The sequence below is a fragment of the Furipterus horrens genome, unplaced genomic scaffold (genome assembly GCF_987537825.1).
Source record: "Furipterus horrens unplaced genomic scaffold, mFurHor1.1.pri manual_scaffold_2, whole genome shotgun sequence".
Lineage (NCBI taxonomy): Eukaryota > Metazoa > Chordata > Mammalia > Chiroptera > Furipteridae > Furipterus > Furipterus horrens.
The window spans coordinates 22,045,564-22,066,060 of NW_028327172.1; the positions used below are offsets into that span (position 1 = coordinate 22,045,564).

The window sequence follows — 20,497 nt, forward strand, 5'->3', positions numbered from 1 at the left end:
GGGCTTGTCTGACTAAAAATGTAGTCAATAAGTCCGTATATTCCAATGTTACAAACAGACTATCAGTAATCAGAAAGATCAGAGAAGGTAAAGTTTGCAGTGAAACTACAGACTTGAAAATATCAGGGGTAGGGTATGTTTGTGAGAATTGGGTTGATTAGGAGAAGGAGATTTAGTTTCCTATTTTTCCTTTCTCTTCTGACGGGGGGGAACTATTAGCTCTGTCTTTGCAAGGACAGCCCTGTTTTTATCTGTTAGGTCAATGTCAGAAATTAAATTAAAACGTCAGAAATGAAGTTAAGTACCACTATCATTTTCTTGGTCTTTGAGAGTTGACCCTATTCATCATCTTTGACCGCTGTCTCAGTTACCTGTTACATGCCTCAGAGAGACAGCAATGGAGTACAAATGTTACAGAGTGGGGGTCTCCAAGAATCCCTAGAGCCTGCAGGTTGGGAGATGGGGAAAAGGGAACAGCTTTTAAGATGCCTTTGCATGACTATGGCTAGTAGCTTAGTTTCTGAGTTATGCAAATGGTTTGTTTCTTCCAAGGTCCCAAGAAGATGGGAGGAGTTTTGACCATGGAATGGTGTAGAAAGAGCATACACAGCCTGCGCAAGGTTCTGTGAATGATCAGAACTGGTTACCACGCCCATTACATCACAGGACGCAGTCAGGGATTTAAAAATAAGTGGCAGACATTTCAGCTGGGTTCTCCATGCGGTTTTGAGAAGAGGAGAGGAGAACTCGATGTAGCTTGGAAAGGAAAGGGAGAACTTTGTGCGGTTTACAAGGAGGCTGGAAACTCCACATGGTTCTGTATTAAGAGCTGGAGGGCACCGCAACACAGGCAAAATCTCCCCAATCAGGATCGAATGATTGGGAGCAGCTGGTAAAACTGAACTGTGTCTGGAAAGTAGGAAGGTTATCTCTGACTTTTCTGAAACTAACCTAGTTTGGTAGGGGGAGGCAGAACTATGTGTTTCTGGGTGTTTTAAAGAAAATAAGACTTAATGGCAGAAGTCTGCAAATAATCTAAATCTATATACCATTAAATAAACAATTCTTTTTCTTTTCACCAAACTCTGGTATTGAGAGTTATGCTTCTGGCAGCAGGCAATGGGGCCCCTAATAACTGAACAGCCCGTGGGTCCTGTTACACCAAGGGCGGTGTTTAAACCTGCTTCTTTGGAAGCCGTAACCTCACTGGGAAGTGTCACTGAAAGACAGTAATGAGATGTTCCTTCCTTGAGCAGAGCTTCAGGAAGCATCTTTGGTCATCAATTTTGTATGCAGAGGGAGTGGCCTAAGCTATGGATATGGATGGACTCCAGGGCTCCAGTGAGTGGCTTAGCTGATCAGGGGTCAGGAATAAGCAAGGTTGAATGATTGTGGAGACCAGGACATCTGGGAGTGAAACAAAATTAAGTATGAGCTGGAAAGATAGCAGTGTGGCCTGATCATAAAGTCTTTCATTGAGTGTATATTTTATCTCTGAATATGTTACAGGAACTTTAAACATCATTGTATAGGGGAATAGCTATTCTCCTCAGAATAACCAATATGTACTGAATACTTAGGTAACCAAGCAAATTGGGGTACGGCCATGTGTCGCCTTGACATATGACCCAATAATTAGTGTTGAAGGAAAAAGGTTTTTATTTACAGGGTTCCAACCCTGGGGGGTAGGGGCGTGGGTATGAGAACACGCCTGCTCAGAGCCCTTGCCTCCCATGAGACCCAGCATTTCCCTTGCTCCCCAAAAGGCTATGAGCCAAAACCATGCCCAGACATTCCCCATATCCTTATCTGTCCTTAAGGCAGCCATGCAAACAGATCTCCATTTTCTCTGGAATGTGCATTTGTAGGTTTCAGAGTCACCATCTTCTCACAGCAGCTCTCTCCTTCAGGATCTGGGGTATGCTGTTCTCAGCCTCCATGTAGTGGTTCAGGAAAGTATGTGCCATGTTACACTGGATCACATGGAGTCCAGGGAGGCACACATCCCAAGAAAGTGGCTTCTCCATACATCTTTCAGAGAAGCAGAAGTCTGCAGCTCAACATTCCCAGTCACAGTTCAGGTCTAAGCATTTCTCATGAATCTGTGCTTGGTTTGTCAGGTCCCCGCAACAGCTCCATCAGCTCTGCCACCATATTCTCCAGGCAGGCTTCCCAATGGGCCTCTTCTTTCTTACTCCAGACCTATGGCATGCTCCTACCCCAAACTGCGTGTCTTTCCTTACACACCAGACCTCATGGTGGACCAGACTCCGTCCAACATCCTTTCAGACAGTGTGGCTTCATCCTCTCTTTGAGCCCACCCTTATTTTAAATGCTAGACCTGGAACTTCCTCTGTGACCTTGTATCTAGGCCCTCCAACGATGTGTAATTTTTGCTAGTGTAAGAAACAAGGACATAGTGACTCCCAAACCAGTAGAAAATCATTAGTAACAAAGGGCAAATGTAATGAGAGGGTCTTAAGGGGCATCCTGAAGGGGGAAAGATAGTCATCACCAGACAAAGGGAAAATGGGAGAAGGTAGCTGACAGTAGTAACATATTTACAAATCACAATAGGGGCATTTAGATAATCGCGTTAGATTGTAACTCCAGAGTAACCAGTAATGGAGAAACGGGGGAGAAGGAGAAGGGAGGGGGAGCTAATCTTTGTCTACTTGGGGCGCACATTCTCCTGGCTGAGGGTACGCCCGACTCTGCAGACTCGTGAATAAACACCTTGCTTTGCTGCTTAAGTCCTGTGTCCCGGTTTCTATTGTGAGCATTTCTCGCAATTTGGGGGCTTGTCCGGGATCCTCCGCCTGTGTGCGGGAAGGGGCTCTGAGCCGAGGCAGGGAGACACATCCTACCCACTTTTGGGTGGCTTGCTTGACCCAGGGCCCACCTGCCTCACGGTGTCTGGAAACGACCCGAGACTTCTTGTTGGGACAGCAGTGGATCGACGCAGGGGGAAACAAAAGCAAATACTGCGGCAACCAGGCAACCTCGTGCATGGGCCAAGGTAAGAAGATTGGACTTAAGTACTGCCTCGGTGGGTGGGCATCCTCAGGAAGCTGATTGTGTGTGTGGCTGGGACGTGTCTCAAGACATGAAGCGAGTGCGGAATCCCAATCCGCTGGGCCCCACAGATATTCCACCCAAGAGTCCATTAGGGAGAATGTTAGAGCACTGGGGAGAGGATCTCCAGACCAAAAGTAAGGAAAAACAGGCAATGGTAAAATATTGTTATCTCCTTTGGCCAAAGGAACCCAATAAGAGGCAATCTGTTGTCTGGCCCCAATTTGGGTCTGATGAAACTTGGGTTTGTCAAACCCTGGTCTTATATGTGAGTGATCAGGCATCAGCTTTAAGGGAGAGAAGGAATATGCTCTCTGCTGGTTGCAACCTACCAGCAGGTCTACGGGTCTCTTCCCTGTAAATGAAAAAAAAAAGATAAAGCCTGGGACCCTCTGTCCTGTCTCCCACCACCTTATGGCCCTGGCCAGCTGGCAGCCAACTGGACAGAGGCACAGCGGACAGGCAGTACAGACGGAAGAGGCCAGGAACACCTAGCAGATACCCCACCAGTATCTGCCCCCATGGGAACTTATTCTAGATTAAGAAAGGAATTAAAACAATGCAAGCAAGACCTAAAGAACTTACCCATTCCCTCATAGCAGCCGATGTTTCCCCTCAGGGAGGTCCCCATAATGGGTCCAGGGCAAATTGGATATGGCAGCACTCCTTTAACAAGCAGTGAAGTGAGAAATTTCAAGTGTGAAATGAAGTGCTTGATAGAGGACCCCCTTGAACTGGCGGAACAGCTAGACTAGTTCCTTGTACCCTGCACATAGACATGGACAGAATTAATGTCTATTCTAGACATCCTTCTTAGTGGAGAAGAGAAGGGAATAATCAGATGGGCTGCTATGAGGATATGGGAAAGGGAACATCCTCCCAGTCAGGGAATTGTCCCAGCCTAACAAAAGTTTCCCAGTATAGACCCTGAATGGGATAACAGGCCACAGGATAGGGTTCAGATGAGAGACCTTAGGAGCCTCATCATCAGGGGAATCAAGGAGTCCATTCCCCAAGCACAGAATGTCTCCAAGGCATTCGAGATACAGCTCCATCAGCATTCCTACAGAAGGTCAGGGACCAGATGAGGAAGTATTCTGGTCTAAATCCAGAGAATGCTGTAGAACAGGGACTCTTAAAAGTCAGCGTTGTAACAGAAACTGGCCAGGTATTTGTAAGAAATTGCAGAAGGTAGATGAATGGGCCAGATAGAGCAATTGAAAAATTCCTCAGGAAAGTTCAGAAAGTATATGTTAGAAGAGAGGAGGAGGAGCAGGAACTTCAAAAAGCTGCAGGATATCTCTGCAAATCTAGGAACTTTTAGCTCCCAGATACTGAGCTTGAGTACAGTCCTTCACCGTGTGGAACAGAACAAGGATTGGAAGCATGTTATGGTTAAATCTAAAAGAAGTAAAGAGTATTTAGAAAGTTTGTGAATGTTGCAGAAGGTCTGAGAAAAGTTGTAATGATAAAAAGGAAAGTTATGGAAGTTTTAAACCCGGGAAAAGGAATCCTCAGCTGCTTGTGTTCTAATTTTATAAAAGCGTACCTTCATCTGTTCTTCTGTGGAATTCTCTGTATCTGTTTTTGACCAATGAGACCTAGGAAAGGTTGTTTGTAAACCAGCTGGCAAAAATTCCTTTTGCCACCCAGGACCCAGGAAGGGTCATTCAGGGCTAGTGACTGCTCCAGCCTGGGCAAATGAGCATGTGTCTGCCAAGGGCACGTCTCTCTAGGAGGCCAGTGGACATACTGGAGAGAGAGGGCCTAGCTATCTGTGTTTTGAATTATTGCTCTGTTTATGCTCTGAAAGGGAAAATTGAGATTTCCCAGGGAAACTTAAAACTTCACATGAAAGAAAGGGAACCAGGGAAAGTATAAGGCATGTAAATAAAAAGGTTTGTTAGAAGTTTACAAAGGTTTTGAAAAGAAATTGTATGGTTTTAGTAATGGAAGGCATAATGCATGGAAATGCAGTTTTGAAGGACAAGGATTTTCCTTCACGCCTTTATATTTTTCTCCCTACCTGAACCCTCCAGTATTTGGCATTCTAAAGAAGTAAGAAGTGACATAAGGTTCCTGTACATAAAACTAATAAGACCAGTTGCTAATGGTGGTTGTCAGCTGAGGCTTTGACTGGATGTCATACCTGAAGAAGGCATGCCTAGGCGCTGGTTGTTACCAGAAAGCCCTGAGGAATGGAAGTTGACTTTCAAGGTTAATGAAAGCCCACAAGGGAAAAGCCTGGCACCTTGGTTGGTTGTGCGGTTCATGGCAATCTTTCTAGGGAAGGAACGAAGGTTGCTTCCCTGATAAATGGCTAGGAGGAAACTTAAGGCACAATGGAAAATTTGAAGGAATTGTAAAAAGCATGGGTTTTACAGGCAAGGCCAGATGACAGGTGTGTGGGTCAGCTTCTGTGCCCAGAGGGCAGACTGAAGGTGAACCTGAAGGTTCTTTGTGTAAGTTCCAGCAAAGCAGACTTAAAAGATTTATGTAATCAATTGCTGCTCTTGTTGTGTTTATACAAATGAACAGGCTAAATTGAAACTGGACTTAATGCAGTCCCTTTAGTAACAAGAAGGGTAATCTTAAGGAGAAAAATCATGATTTGAGGAAAATCACAATGCTCAGTGGTAGACTATAAACTAGTGCAGCTATCTGTGTCTATAAAGTTTATTTTCATTAAAAGTTTGTTTTCATTTGGAAGTTTAACCAGGTCTGTGACATTATCAAAGATGCTTAACTTACAGGCAAGAGGAATGTCAAGTGCCTTGCACTGGATGTCTTCCCAATAAGACAATCTTGCAAATTTAGAGACTGGTTTGTGAATTGTGTTGTGTGAATTAACATGTGTGTTCTTTCTGTTTTCATAGGGCATAAGCCTATGACCTTATTACCTGAGTGATTGCCTGTACATACAGGCGTCACTTAAGAAGCCCATCTGCATTGCCACCTCCTGAGACTCAACAGTTTGGTTGAACTAAGTGGCTGGGTTGGTGAAGTATGGGTTGGTCTGTGGGCTCACTTTAAAACTGGTCTCTCTTTTGCCTAAAATAACTTTCAGCAAAGGAGCTCCTCCCCCAAACTGCCAGCCTCTCCAGTGCAACCTTCTTCTTCTAACACTTAACCAGCCACAGGCCTTAAGCCAGGAACCCCACGTGGCTACCACAGTTTGTGGCCTAGGAGCTGATGTATCTGGCATAGATCCAGTAGGGTGGCTAGGTCTTCACTTGGTGACAACTCCTCCTTCCCTAGAAAATCTAACTTCCCCCAGCCAGACCTCAGAAATACCTCAGAAAAGACCCCAGAATAATCCAGCCAAGGTAAAAGTTTTTGAGGTATTAGATCTCAGACAAACCTTAGAGATAGAGACTGGGTACGGGGACGCAAATGCTTGGGTAGAATGGGTCAAATTTACCATTAAATCCCTGAATAAAAGCAACTGTTATGCTTGTACCACAGGGAGACCCCAGGCACAGGTCGTACCATTTCCCTAGGCTGGGACTCTGACCCCTCGGGAATGGCCTGTATGCTCGCTCTCTCCCATGATGAGAATGCATGGGGAAATGAGACTTGCAGAAGCTCGTCTCTCCTCTTTCCCTCTATAAGAAGTAATGGGTCTCAGTTTTTCAGGGTTCTTTGCAAGGGTACGGGACGCGAAGGTGCGACAAACCAGCAAGTGCTGTCGCTGCAGTTCTGTCTTCAGCTTCACAATGTTTCCTTTGGCCAAAAACGCGCTAGGTTGTCTCCCAGTTCGTAGCATTCAGCAAATGATGGCAAGGCAGATCAACCAGAAACGCACACCTGATTTCCATGACAAATATGGTAACGCTGTATTAGCTAGTGGAGTCACTTTCTGTATTGCTGCATGGGCATATACAGCAACACAAATTGGAATAGAATGGAATCTGTCCCCCGTTGGCAGAGTCACCCCAAAGGAGTGGAGAGATTAGTAATCATCCCAGCCAGTGTAATAATTAACGGGCTCAAAATCAACTCGTAATTGCTGCCAAGTGGAAAACACTGTCTACCCATTAAAATATGGCACGATGGAAGAAATAAAGTACATTTGAAACCTTCAAAAAAAAAATAAAAGAAGTAATGGGTCTCAATCCCTCCCTTCATAGTCAGTGGGGCCCATGAATTACTCTTCTTGCCTCCCTAGGTGGGAAGGGAATTCGGGTACCCCTGTGGGAGAACTCCTAACATGCACTCATACCACCTTCACAATGTGGCAGGCAACTATATTCCCCTCCGAATCCCCAGAGCAAATGTCTGGTGGTATTGTGGGCAGAGGAATCTCTGGAAAATCCTGCCTGACAGGTGGAGTGGAACCTGTGCCCTGATTCAATTGGCTATCCCATTTACCCCAGCATTTCCAAAAAGTGGTCCAAACTGCCCCTGCTAGGAAAAAGAGGTCAGTGGCGCCTGGTGGATCCTTCGATCCTCATATCTATATTGACGCCATTGGGGTCCCTAGAGGAGTTCCAAATGAGTTTAGAGCTAGAAATCAGATAGCAGCAGGGTTTGAGTCAGTGCTCTTCTGGTGGTCAACCATTAATAAAAATGTTGATTGGATAAATTATATTTATTATAACCAGCAGAGGTTTATGAATTATATTAGGAATGCTATAGAAGGAATTGCTCAACAATTCCATGCCACCAATCAAGTGGCTTAGGAGAACAGGATGGCACTGGATATGATGTTGGCAGAAAAGGGAGGTGTATGTGCAATGCTCGGGGGACAGTGTTGCACCTTTATCCCTAATAATACAACCCCTGATGGATCTATCACTAAGGCTCTGCATGGACTAACTACCTTAGCAAATGAACTAGCAGAAAACTCAGGTATTGACAATCCCATAACAGGATGGTTAGAAAATTGGTTTGGCAACTGGAAAGGAATAATCTCATTAGCTCTTGTATCCCTGGTAGTGGTAGCAGGCATCCTCACAGCTTTACGCTGCTGTATTATTCCATGCGTTAGAGGTTTAGTTCAAAGACTAATAGAGACTGCACTAACTAAACAGATGCCAGCAACTTTTCATAATCTCCTCCTCCTAAAGGCCAAAGGGAATCCTAACTATGAGGAAGAAAGTTGAAAAATCCTCCTTAGATTTGAAGGGATAAATAGAATGGTTTGAGTAGTCAATTTCCAGAGAGAAGACAGGGAGAATTGTAAGAAACAAGGACATAGTGACTCCCAAACCAGTAGAAAATCATTAGTAACAAAGGGCAAATGTAATGAGAGGGTCTTAAGGGGCATCCTGAATGGGGAGAGATAGTCATCACCAGACAAAGGGAAAATGGGAGAAGGTAGCTGACAGTAGTAACATATTTACAAATCACAATAGGGTCATTTAGATAATCGCATTAGATTGTAACTCCGGAGTAACCAGTAATGGAGAAACGGGGGAGAAGGAGAGGAGAGGGGGAGCTAATCTTTGTCTACTTGGGGCGCACGTTCTCCTGGCTGAGGGTGCGCCCAACTCTGCAGACTCGTGAATAAACACCTCACTAATAAATGCCTCGCTTTGCTGCTCAAGTCTCGTGTCCCAGTTTTTATTGTGAGCATTTCTCACACCACTTACCCCGATCTTTTATCTTCTTTCGGCTGCCATCTTTAGTCAGGGCAAGAGTTCCAGCAATTTCTGAGATGGGCATCTGCCCCCTACCTCTCACACAGGCATGGTAAGCTCCCTGGTTATGTCAGAAGTCCCTGGTCACTCTCAGAGTCATGTACACCTTTCACCCTGGGGAGCAGACCTCTTCCTTCAAAAAAGGAATGGCTATTAACTTGACATTGTTATGCAAAGTATCTTAAATGCTGTATCATCCAGTTCCCCCTTCCAAGGGTTGTGGGATTTTCTTCTATTTTCAGGGGACCCCTGCTGTGCACCCCATTACAATTATGTGCTGGATCCTGTGCTATGGACTTCACATGGATTATCTCATATAATCCTCAAAATGTTCTTAATATGTGGGTATTGGTTACTAATATTCCCATTTTACAGGAAATTGAGACTTAATGAAGATACCTAACTCTCAAAATCACTTGAGTTATTATATTAAATTGATAATGGTGCAGGCAGAACTTCAAACCAGCTGTGTTTGACTCTAAAACCCAATGAGTTTGCTAAAAGGGCTATTGCCAAGTTTCTCCACTAAAGAGTTACTATAGTTTCCTTTATAATTAAGAATTTTCTGGGTGCTTTAAGACTTTCTAAATTCTCAAGGCATCATTCTTTTACCTTTGGTTTTAGCATCTATATTAGTTTCCTGTGGCTTCTACAGCAAATTATCACAAAGTGGATGGCTTAAAATGACAGAAATTTATTGTCTCACAACTCTAGAGGCCAGAAGTTTGAAATCAAGATGACTGCAGGGCTGTGCTTTCCCTGGAGACTCTAGAGGAGAATTCTTCCTTGCCTGTTCCAGCTCTGGCAGCCTTCCTTGGTTTCTGGACACATTATTCCCACCTCTGCCTCTGTCTCACATTGTCTTCTCTTCTGTATATCTGCCTGCTGCTCTGTCTTTTGTAAGAACACTTGTCGTTGGATTTAGAACCAATGATGATCTCCTTTCAATATACTTGATTTAATTACATCTGCAAAGACCTTTTTTCCAAATAAAGTCACATTCACAGCTTTTGAAGATTAGGGCATGGACATATCTTTTGGGTGAACAACAATCAACTCACTAGAGTTTCCATGAATGATTCTTGGCTTCAATTAAGTATTATTATGGTTACCAAATAGTGATTTTTCTAACTCCATTATTCCTCCTATAATCATTAGTTACTCTTCTACAGGAAGGAAATTTTAAAATAATCTACCTATTTGTTTCAATATAGACTCATGGATTCTTATTTTATTCAAAGGATTAATTCAGTAGTTGCATTTCAAAGAAAGGTATGGCCTTGCCAGGCTCCAGGGCAATAACTTTTAAGCACTTTGAATGCTGTGCCTGTTAAGAATATCTTTGTTTAGCCCTGGCCACTGTGGCTCAGATGGTTGGAGCATTATCTGGTAATGGAGAGGTTGCGGGTTCGATCCTGGTCCAGGCACATACAATTCCAAATCCAGGCCCATACAGGAGGCAACCAGTCAATGCTTCTCTCTCACATCAGTGTTACTGTCTTCCTTCTTCTCTCTCTAAAAGCAATGAAGATATGTCCGCAGGGAGGGTAAAAAAAAAATTGCATTTTGTTTATCTGAGGCCTTGACCCATACCCGATAGTTTATGCTGACAATGTGATTTATGATCAGCTTGACCTCTGAAGAGGCTGGAGAATTAAGTTCAGTCACCAGTGTAGTCAGCCATGCCTATGTGACTGACACCCAATGAAAGACCTGGACACCAAGGCTCAGGTGAGCTTCCCTGGTTAGCAATACTTCATGTGATTAATGTCTACAGGCCATTGTAATAATGGGAGAGGAAAGCTGCAAACTTGCACCTGGTCTCCTGTATAGTCTGCACTATGTCCCTTTTTCTATCACTGATTTTGATCTGTTTTCTTTCACAGTAACAAACTGTAACCATCAACATAACAACTTCTCTAATCTGTGAGTCCTTATAGCAAATCATTGAAAGTGAGGGTGTTCTTGGGGATCCTTGAACACAGGATTATAATCCATCTCCGTACTTACTTATTTTGATGTTCAAATAGTCCCATATTTGGCCCCATAACCAAATATTTATTTATAAGACTTTAGTATACTCCCTCACAATAAGGAGCCATGAGAAGCTTTTAGGCAGGTAGTGACATGATCAAAGCTGTGGGAAACATTCCCTTGCCCATCCTAATGTCCTGCCCTAGTCTTCAGCCTGTATGGAATATTGGTGTACTAACATGAGAAGCACAGTTTCTTCATAGGTTTATACACACGCACACACACACACACACGCATATACCACCAACACCAATAATAATAAGAAAAGGCAAAAACATTTCAATACTTAGGAAAGTCACATTTGTTCTGGTTGTCAGCAAGCACAACATGAGGCAAATATTTTCCAGAGGTTTTGCTGCTGGAGGGCTGACCCTCAAAGTGAGGGTGATGAAGCTCATGTTCTCAGTCTCCAGCTCCTCTCAGTCACAGCCCAGGTGTAAGGCACCTTCTGCTCATTTGTATCTTCTCCTGTCTCTTGTTACTTCTTTGTTCCCTTTATCCCAAAGCCCCAGAGATGGCCGTGGTAAAGAAAGCTTGTTGGGAAAGTTTTAGGCTTCACCTGATTATTGTGCATGTTAATGTTAGTATATGTGTACTAACTATTAAGCATGTTATTACTTTGTATCAGATTCAGTTTTGTCATATCAGATTTTTTAGTTTCTCAAGTTCAAGAATCGGTCTCAAATGTCTTATGAAAATGAAAAAACCCTCTCCCAAATTTCTGCAAATTCTGAAGAAATGTATATAGTCTCTTGCTCAACATGTCTTCATGTTTCTTCTGTTCCATGAGTGCTATCTCTTTTCAGGGGAGAAATGAGAATTCAGTAACTTTGTAGAGTTTCACACACCAAATCCACTCATACAGAAGAACATTTATGAAAGTAACAAAGTAAGCAGTGGACTCTTCATTACACCAGTTTTATTATATTTATGTATATTCACTTTTCTGCTGTCTATGTAATACAGCTTCTCACTCAGAACTTTAAAAACTCAGAAGAGTGCTTGCTTTGGCAGCTTATATATACTAAAATTGGAATGCTACAGGGAAGATTAGCATGGCGCCTGCACAAGGATGACACACAAATCTGTGAAGCATTCCTTATTATTTTGTAGCATTAGTTATGATCGGCAAGATTTGGAAGCAATCCAAGTGTCCATCAGTAGATGAGTGGATAAAACAACTATGAGACATTTACACAATGGAATACTACTCAGATGTAAAAAAGAAGAAAGTTTTATCCTTTGGGACTTTATGGATGGACCTGGAGAACATCATACTAAGTGAAATAAGCCAGGCAGAGAAAGACAAATACCATATGATTTCATTCATATGTGGAATCTAAATGAACAAGCTGAACTACCAAGGAAAAGAGAGACAGTCTCATAGACAGCTGGATGACAGATAAGGCAGGGAGGGTAGGGAATAGAGGGGTTGAACAAAAAGGAAAAAGGGCTCATGGACATGGAGAACAGTGTGGTGATTGCAGAGGGGAGGGGGATATAAGGAGACTAAATGGTAATGACAAAAATACAATAAAAATTATTAAATAAAATAAATAAATAAAAACTTAGAGGAAACATTACTCAGGACACATGGGAGCGTACTCCTCTGGTGCCCAGGTCACATCCCCTGACTTATCTCTGTGGCAGTTCTGACTTACTTCATGCCCTGTGTCTTTCTGCACTCTGCTTTCCTTGACATCACTGAAGCTCTCTGAAATTCAAGGAAGTTTGCATCTCCCCATCAACAGAAACCCTTAATCAACAGAGAAGGAAGTCAGTGGATAAACACTCCAGCCTCCTAGCTTCCAGGTGGGTTGTTACGGAAGGCATTTAGCACCTTTCTCAGTGGTCCTCAGGGAAGGGAGCCCTTGTTGCCAATAACAGCTTTGATGAAATGCTCTTGTTTGTCTTCTCCTCCTGCCCTGTCTCTCTCACTGCTCTGTCATTCTCACTGTCTCACAATTAAACTACCTGATCTAAATCACTGTCTCAGGTTCTGCTTTTGCGGAAACATGTCTTATTCTATTGTTTGTTATAACTACTTAACTTTAGTGCTGTAATTTAAATTTTTATGTCTTGTTATAAATGACTGTCCCAAGTCTAAGCAGTTTGAATTTTCTCCTTGTCAGCTATGGATTGGCTAAGGGACAAGACAGAGTGAAGGAAGGTGCTAAAGGTGCTAAAAGCTACATCCCAAAACCATGTTTAAGAGGTAAAACTGGGGCAAACAATCCCAAAGAAGTTATCAATACAAGCTAATTCTAATATATATGTTATATACATATATAATGTATATATGTACAATATATAATGTATAATATATATGTTATATCCATATATAATGTATATATTTTATATGTGCAAAATGCCTTGAGTAGCCAAAATAATTAATAATGTTTGAAAAAAAATAAAGTTGGAAGACCTATGTTACTTCTTTTCAAGACTTACTCCAAAGTTACAGTGAGCAAAACAGTATGGTATTGGCATTAGAATAGACAGATCGATTGAACAGAACAGAAAGCCCCAAATACATATTATCAATTGATTTACAACAAAGCTCCAAGATAATTCAGATAATTTGGTGGAGAAAAGAAAGATTTGTAAACAAACCTTGTTAAAACAACTGCGTAGTTGAATGGGAGAAAATTAACCTTGATCCTAATTTCATATATACACACAAAAATTAGACTTACATGTAAAAGCTGAAACTATAAAATGTCTAGAAGAAAACATAGAAGGAAATCTTCACAATTTGGGGGAAGACATTGATTTCCTGGCAGGACACACATACAAAAAATGAATATAAAAGAAAGGCTGATAAACTGTACTCAATCAAAATGTAAAACTTCTGCTCTTTGAAAGACACGGTTAAAAAATGAAAAGGCAAACCATGACCTAGGAGAAAATATTTGCCAAACATATCTGACAAAGAACTTATACCCGGAATATATAACTCAAAAGTAAGAAGATAAATAAACCAATAAAAAATGGCCACAGATTTGAATAGACATTTGATAAAAGAAGATACATGAATGGCTAATAAGCATATAGAAAAATACTCAATACCATCAGTCATCAAGGAAATGCAAACTAAAACCAAAATGAGATGCCACTACACACCCACCAGAGTCAATAAAATGGAAAGACTTGTGACAGCAAACATTGACAGGGATGTGGAGCCACTGGAACCTTCATACAGTCTGTTTGGGAGTGTAAAATGGTTCACCACTTCGAAAACCAATTGAGTAGTTTCTTATAAATTTAAACATACGCCCGCCTATTACCAGCAATTCCACTCCTAGGTGTTTACCCAAAAGAACTGAAAATAATGTCTAAAACATATTTATATATGGATGTTCACAGTACCATTTTTACAATGCTTATTATCTATTAAATAGATAAACAAATTGTGGTATATCGATACAATGAAATACTATTCAGCAGTAAGTAGGAACAAACTACAGACATCTGTAATAACATTCTGCTGAGTGAAAGAAACAAGAGACTAAAGAGTATATGAAATTTATATGATTTATATGAAATTCTAGTGTAGGCAAAACTAATCTATAGTGACAGAAAATAGATCAGTGGTAGCCTGAGGGTGGAGAGCCAGGAAATTGACAATCAAGGGACAGATTGGAACTTTCTACAGCTGGGATGATTGTTACATGGTTGTCTACACAGGTTGAAACTCATGAAACTACTCATTGAGGGTGGCTTCATTTTATGGCATGTAATTTATACACCAATAAAGTTGTTATAAATGCAAAAAAAAACCAGTCCTGACTGGTGTGGCTCAGTAGATTAGGTGTCATCCAGCAGACCAAAAAGTCGCTAGTTTAATTCCTGGTCAGGGCATAGCCTGGGTTGTGGGCCAGTTCCCCAGTTGGGGGTGTGCAAGAGGCAACTGATCAATATTTCTCTGACACATTGAGGTTTCTTTCCCCCTTCCCTTCTCTCTAAAAGTAAATTTAAAAAATAATAATAAAAATATTAAATCTTAAAAAATAGAAAATAGTGCATCAATCCACAAAGTCCAATATTCAACCATTAGGCATCACACAAAAAGTGGAAAAAACAAAGACAAAGAAAACAGCAAATATTTATACGATTAAATTTTTTTTTTTAATTGGGGTGATTCTAGAAGCTCCATATTGAAAAGAACCTTTGCTTCTGACTGGGTAGCTCAGTTGGTTAGAGTGTTGTTTCAATACACCGAAGTTTTATTTTCAGTCATACAAGAATCAACCACTGAATGCATAAATAAGTGGAACAACAAGATGATGTTTCTCTCTCTTTTTCCAACCAACCAATCAATAATGGAGGCTTTGGATGCTGTGAACAATAAATGAAAACGTATACCAAGGCTCAGACTATCGCAACCCAGACTTCACAATTCGGTAGACTGGTTTAAGTCAGGTTTTTGTGACTTTCAACTAGACCTTACAAACTCTGTTTCCTAATATATGTACCAGTGACCCCTACATTATTTTTTCTGGTCCCTGAGAGAGAAAAATATGTTTAAAATCAGCAATGGACTTCAGACAATACTGCACTAACTTTGTAAGGGTGTTTCTAATCACTAAATCCGCCAAATCTCTATGATTCTAGTTTCCAAAGTTCTCCTTTTTGACTTGTGTCTCTTTTGGAAGCATATTGCTAAGCAGTTGTGAGGACACATTCAATTTTATATGAAGTGTGGCTATTCCACCTAGTTTTTAAGTTTGGGAGACCCAAGATGGCAGAGGAATAAGTGGAAGCTACACTAACTTCCTCACAGGACCAATCTGGAATTACAACTTAATTGTGTGGGAATCATCTGGAATAACCAACTGAACACTAGCTGAAGAGAAGCCTTATAACCACAGACAGACAGAAAAGACCACTTCATCACAAGACTGGCATAAAGTGTGGAGACACCAGAGGACTGGCTGCCCTCAACAGAGGGCAGGCTGGGCTCCCATGCATGGCAGCTGAAGGGACAGAGAAACATCTCAGCAGCCCGGGATCCCCTAGAGAAGGATGGGGTCTAAACCTCCAGCTGGGCTTCCCAGCCTACAGCAACAGAGCAGAAAGTAAAATAGCATCCAACTGTGAAAAGTGAAAAGCCGAAGGGTTTTTTGTTGACCTGAGAAAAATGGCTGGAGACAAAGACTCTTAAAAGGACCACATATGAAAACATATTTGCACTCACTTATCCTGGGCTCCAGCAGAGGGAGAGCAGAGTGGACTAGAGATACTTAAGGAGAATTTGGGACGGTGGCTTTGAGGAGAGAACTGAGGGAGCAGCCGACCGGGTCTTAGTGCTGACTCATTCCCCACACTGCAGGCAGACCACTCCCCTCCAAGTGGCATCAGCCTGAGGGGAAGCAAAAGCCCCGCCCTCAGGAGTTAATCTGTCCCGCCCTCGATGCTTAAGCCTGACAGCAGATCACAGATTGAATAGATTAACAACTAAAGGGGGCAGACAAAGGCAGTAGGTCTCTGGCAGTCTTGAACAGGCTGCCGAGGCCCAGACTGGGACACGATCTGACTGCCAGGGGCAGATCCGGGAAGGAAAGAAAGTGCACCTCTACAACAGTATACAAGACGTGGTGGGAGGAGTGACTCTCAGTAGGCTCGCTGGAGAGAAGGACCCAACAAAGAGCAACACAACAACAACCAAAGCCCAAGTACAACCGGACAGCCCAAATAAATGGCATAAAGGGCATCCCAAGAGCATCAAGTCCAGGAGATCAAAGAGACTGCACCACTGAATCCCACAGGTCTCCACCACAGAAGGTCACAACACAAAGACAGGAAGTCAAAGCAGATCAATCTAAGAAGCAGAGACAAACAAAAAGAGTCACAAAAAAGTGGAGACAAAGAAGCAACACCCCCATCAAAAGGAAAGGAGAAATCCCCAGAAAGAGTGCTAAATGAAATAGAGGTAAGCAAACTATCAGACATGGAATTCATAATAATAATTATAGGGAAGCTCAATGAGCTCAGCGACCTCAAAGAAAACTACAAAGAGCTCCAGGGGAACTATGAAGAACTCCAGGGAAGCTACAGGGAACTTACTGAGAACTACACCAGCATTAAAAACGACATAGAAACTATCAATAAGAGCTAGGAGGAAATGAAGACTACAATTTCTGAATTGAAGAACACTGTAGAAGGAATCAAAAGCAGGCTAGATGAAGCAGAAGGTCAGATCAAATCAGTGAGCTGGAGGACAATGTAGAAAAAAGTTCTCAGACAGTGCAACTTCTGTCTTTGTGTTGTGACCTTCTGTGGTGGAGACCTGTGGGATTCAGTGGTGCAGTCTCTTTGATCTCCTGGACTTGATGCTCTTGGGATGCCCTTTATGCCATTTATTTGGGCTGTCCGGTTGTACTTGGGCTTTGGTTGTTGTTGTGTTGCTCTTTGTTGGGTCCTTCTCTCCAGCGAGCCTACTGAGAGTCACTCCTCCCACCACGTCTTGTATACTGTTGTAGAGGTGCACTTTCTTTCCTTCCCGGATCTGCCCCTGGCAGTCAGATCGTGTCCCAGTCTGGGCCTCGGCAGCCTGTTCAAGACTGCCAGAGACCTACTGCCTTTGTCTGCCCCCTTTAGTTGTTAATCTATTCAATCTGTGATCTGCTGTCAGGCTTAAGCATCGAGGGCGGGACAGATTAACTCCTGAGGGCGGGGCTTTTGCTTCCCCTCAGGCTGATGCCACTTGGAGGGGAGTGGTCTGCCTGCAGTGTGGGGAATGAGTCAGCACTAAGACCCGGTCGGCTGCTCCCTCAGTTCTCTCCTCAAAGCCACCGTCCCAAATTCTCCTTAAGTATCTCTAGTCCACTCTGCTCTCCCTCTGCTGGAGCCCAGGATAAGTGAGTGCAAATATGTTTTCATATGTGGTCCTTTTAAGAGTCTTTGTCTCCAGCCATTTTTCTCAGGTCAACAAAAAACCCTTCGGCTTTTCACTTTTCACAGTTGGATGCTATTTTACTTTCTGCTCTGTTGCTGTAGGCTGGGAAGCCCAGCTGGAGGTTTAGACCCCATCCTTCTCTAGGGGATCCCGGGCTGCTGAGATGTTTCTCTGTCCCTTCAGCTGCCATGCATGGGAGCCCAGCCAGCCCTCTGGTGTCTCTGCACTTCCTACCAGTCTGTCTGTCTGTGGTTTTAAGGCTTCTCTTCGGCTAGTGTTCATTTGGTTATTCCAGATCATTTCTCTACAATTAGGTTGTAATTCCAGATTGGTCCTGGGAGGAAGTTAGTGTAGCTTCCACTCACTCCTCTGTCATCTTGGATCCCAAAAGTAATTTTTAAAGTAAACTTTACTTTTTAGAGCAGTTTTAGGTTCAGAGTAAAAATGAGTAGAAAGTACAGAGTTCCCATCAAACCCCCTTTTGCACAGATGAACAACATTAGCTACTTGCAGCATCCCCCACCAGAAGTCATTTGTTAAAATCAATGAACCTACAGACAGGTCATTATCACCCAAAGTCCATAGACTATATCAGGTTTCTCTGTTGGTGTACATCCTATGGGTTGGGACAAATGTGTGATGTGTCTATCATTACAGTATCATACAGAATAATTTCACTGACTTAAAAATCTGTGCTCCACCTTTTCAATCCTTCTCACCCCCTACCATAACCCCTGACAAACATTGATATTTTTATTGTCCCCATAGTTTTACCTTTTCAAGAATGTCACATAATTGGAATTTTACAGGTTATATCCTTTTCAGATTGGCTTCTTTGACTTAATAATATGCTTTTGTTTCCATCATGTCTTGTCATGACTTGATAGCCCATTTCTTTTTTAGCATTGAATAATATTACATTATCTGAATGTACCACATTTTTCTACTTGCTGACTGAAGGAGATCACGGTTGCTCCCAGGTTCTGGCAATAATTAGTGAAGCTGCTATAAACATCCATGTACAGGTTTTTGTGTGGCCATAAAGTTTTCAACTCATCTGGGTAAATACCATGGAAGATGATTGCTGGATCAAATGGGAAGAGTATATTTAGTTGTTATTTTTTAAATTTAATTAATTTATTTTTATAGGGAGGGAGCAAGAGGGTGAGAAACATGAATGTGAGAGAGAAACTGATTGGTTGACTCTTCTACGTGCCCCAACTGGGGACTGAACCTGAAACCCAGCCATGTGCCCTGACCAGGAATCAAACTGACAATCTTTTGCATTGCAGGATGATGCCCAACTGAGCCACACTGGTCAGGGTTGGAAGAGTATATTTAGTTTGTAAGAAGTCGCCAAACTGTCTTCCAAAGTGACTGTTACCATTCTGCATTCCAACCAGTAATAAATGAGAGTTTCTATTGCTGTATATCCTCACCAACATTAGTGTTGTCAGTGTTTCATATTTTGGCCATTTTAATAGGTGCGTAGTGGTATCTCTCTGTTGTTTTGATTTGCAGTTTTCTAATGACATGACATATGCTTACTTACCATCTGTGTATCTTCTTTGGTGACGTGTCTGTTCAGGTCTTTTGCCCATTTTTAATATTGGGTTGAAACTTATTGTTGAGTTTTAAGAGTTCTTCGTATAATTTGGGTAACAGTCTTTTATCAGATGTCTTTTGCAAATATTTTCTTCTAGTCAGTAGTTTGTTTACTCATTCCCTTGATTAATTTTATATGCGTAACTCAATTGGATCCAAAAAATTTAACGAAATCTAAATGTGTAACATGAAGTAAAATTTCATAGTAATCAGGATCTATGTGTATGATACTTAATATTACTTAATGTGTTTCCCTTAAGCAACTCCTATAATTTAGTGTACCATTACTATATTATCGCCTGATTTTTAAATAATGTATAGACATGTCATAGAATTAAATTCATTTTTTAAAAAGATTTTATTTATTTACTTCTAGAGCGATGGAAAGGGAGGAAGAGAGGGAGAGAAACAGCTATGTGGGAGAGATACATCAATCGGTTGACTCTTGCACGCTCCCAACAGGGGACCTGGGGTCAGGGGCGGTGGGGAAAGAAACTGATTTAAATGAGAGACTAAACTTCTAATTTATGTTGGACTGAACTTTTTAAAAAAGATTTCATTTATTTATTTTTAGGTAGGGGGAAGGGAGGGAGAAAGAGAGGGAGAGAAATATCAATGTGTGGTTATCTCTTGTGCACTCCCAACTGGGGACCTGGCCTGCAACCCAGGCATGTGCCCTGACTGGGAATTGAACCAGTGACTTTTGGCTCACTTGCTGGCACTCAGTCCACTGAGCCACACCAACCAGGACTAAATTCAGTTTTAAGGGATAATATACTATAAATTTGCCTCAAACAATAAATTAAATATTAAAACTGTTAAGAGAATAGCACTTTCACAACTGCAACTAAATTGTTTAATAGAACGCTAGTCCCACTGGGTGAAAGATATGTAGAGCAACACCATGCTGTAAATGTTGTTTTGAAAACATGCATTGTATTATTCACATTTAATTTATATAGTTATATTCTATTATGTGAGAAAAAAGTATGTATAATTGAAACGAGCAACAAGTATTTGCTTAGTATAAAGTTTATTTACATGTACAAAAAGTGTCTGTAATAGGAAATCCATTAAAACCAAAACATAATCAAGGCTATAGGAAATATATGCATTTTTAAAAATGGGTTTCTTTTTTCAGATAATGAAAATACTGATATGTTTGTATTGTATTGCCTTAAGCTCTTAACCTGTTAGGAAAATATTTTTAAACAACAAAAAAAGTTGGAGGAAACACACAATA

General features: G+C 41.7%; 1 non-coding gene and 1 pseudogene across 1 annotated transcript; both read left to right on the top strand.

Annotated features, from left to right (window-relative positions):
* The first annotated feature begins 6,708 nt into the window (after positions 1 to 6,708).
* On the top strand, positions 6,709 to 7,161 carry LOC150018004 (cytochrome c oxidase subunit 7B, mitochondrial pseudogene; annotated as a pseudogene).
* A 4,588-nt stretch (positions 7,162 to 11,749) lies between these two features.
* On the top strand, positions 11,750 to 11,858 carry LOC150018005 (U6 spliceosomal RNA). Its single transcript, XR_016509405.1, has one exon. It is a non-coding gene; the product is annotated as a U6 spliceosomal RNA (small nuclear RNA).
* Positions 11,859 to 20,497: the final 8,639 nt, after the last annotated feature.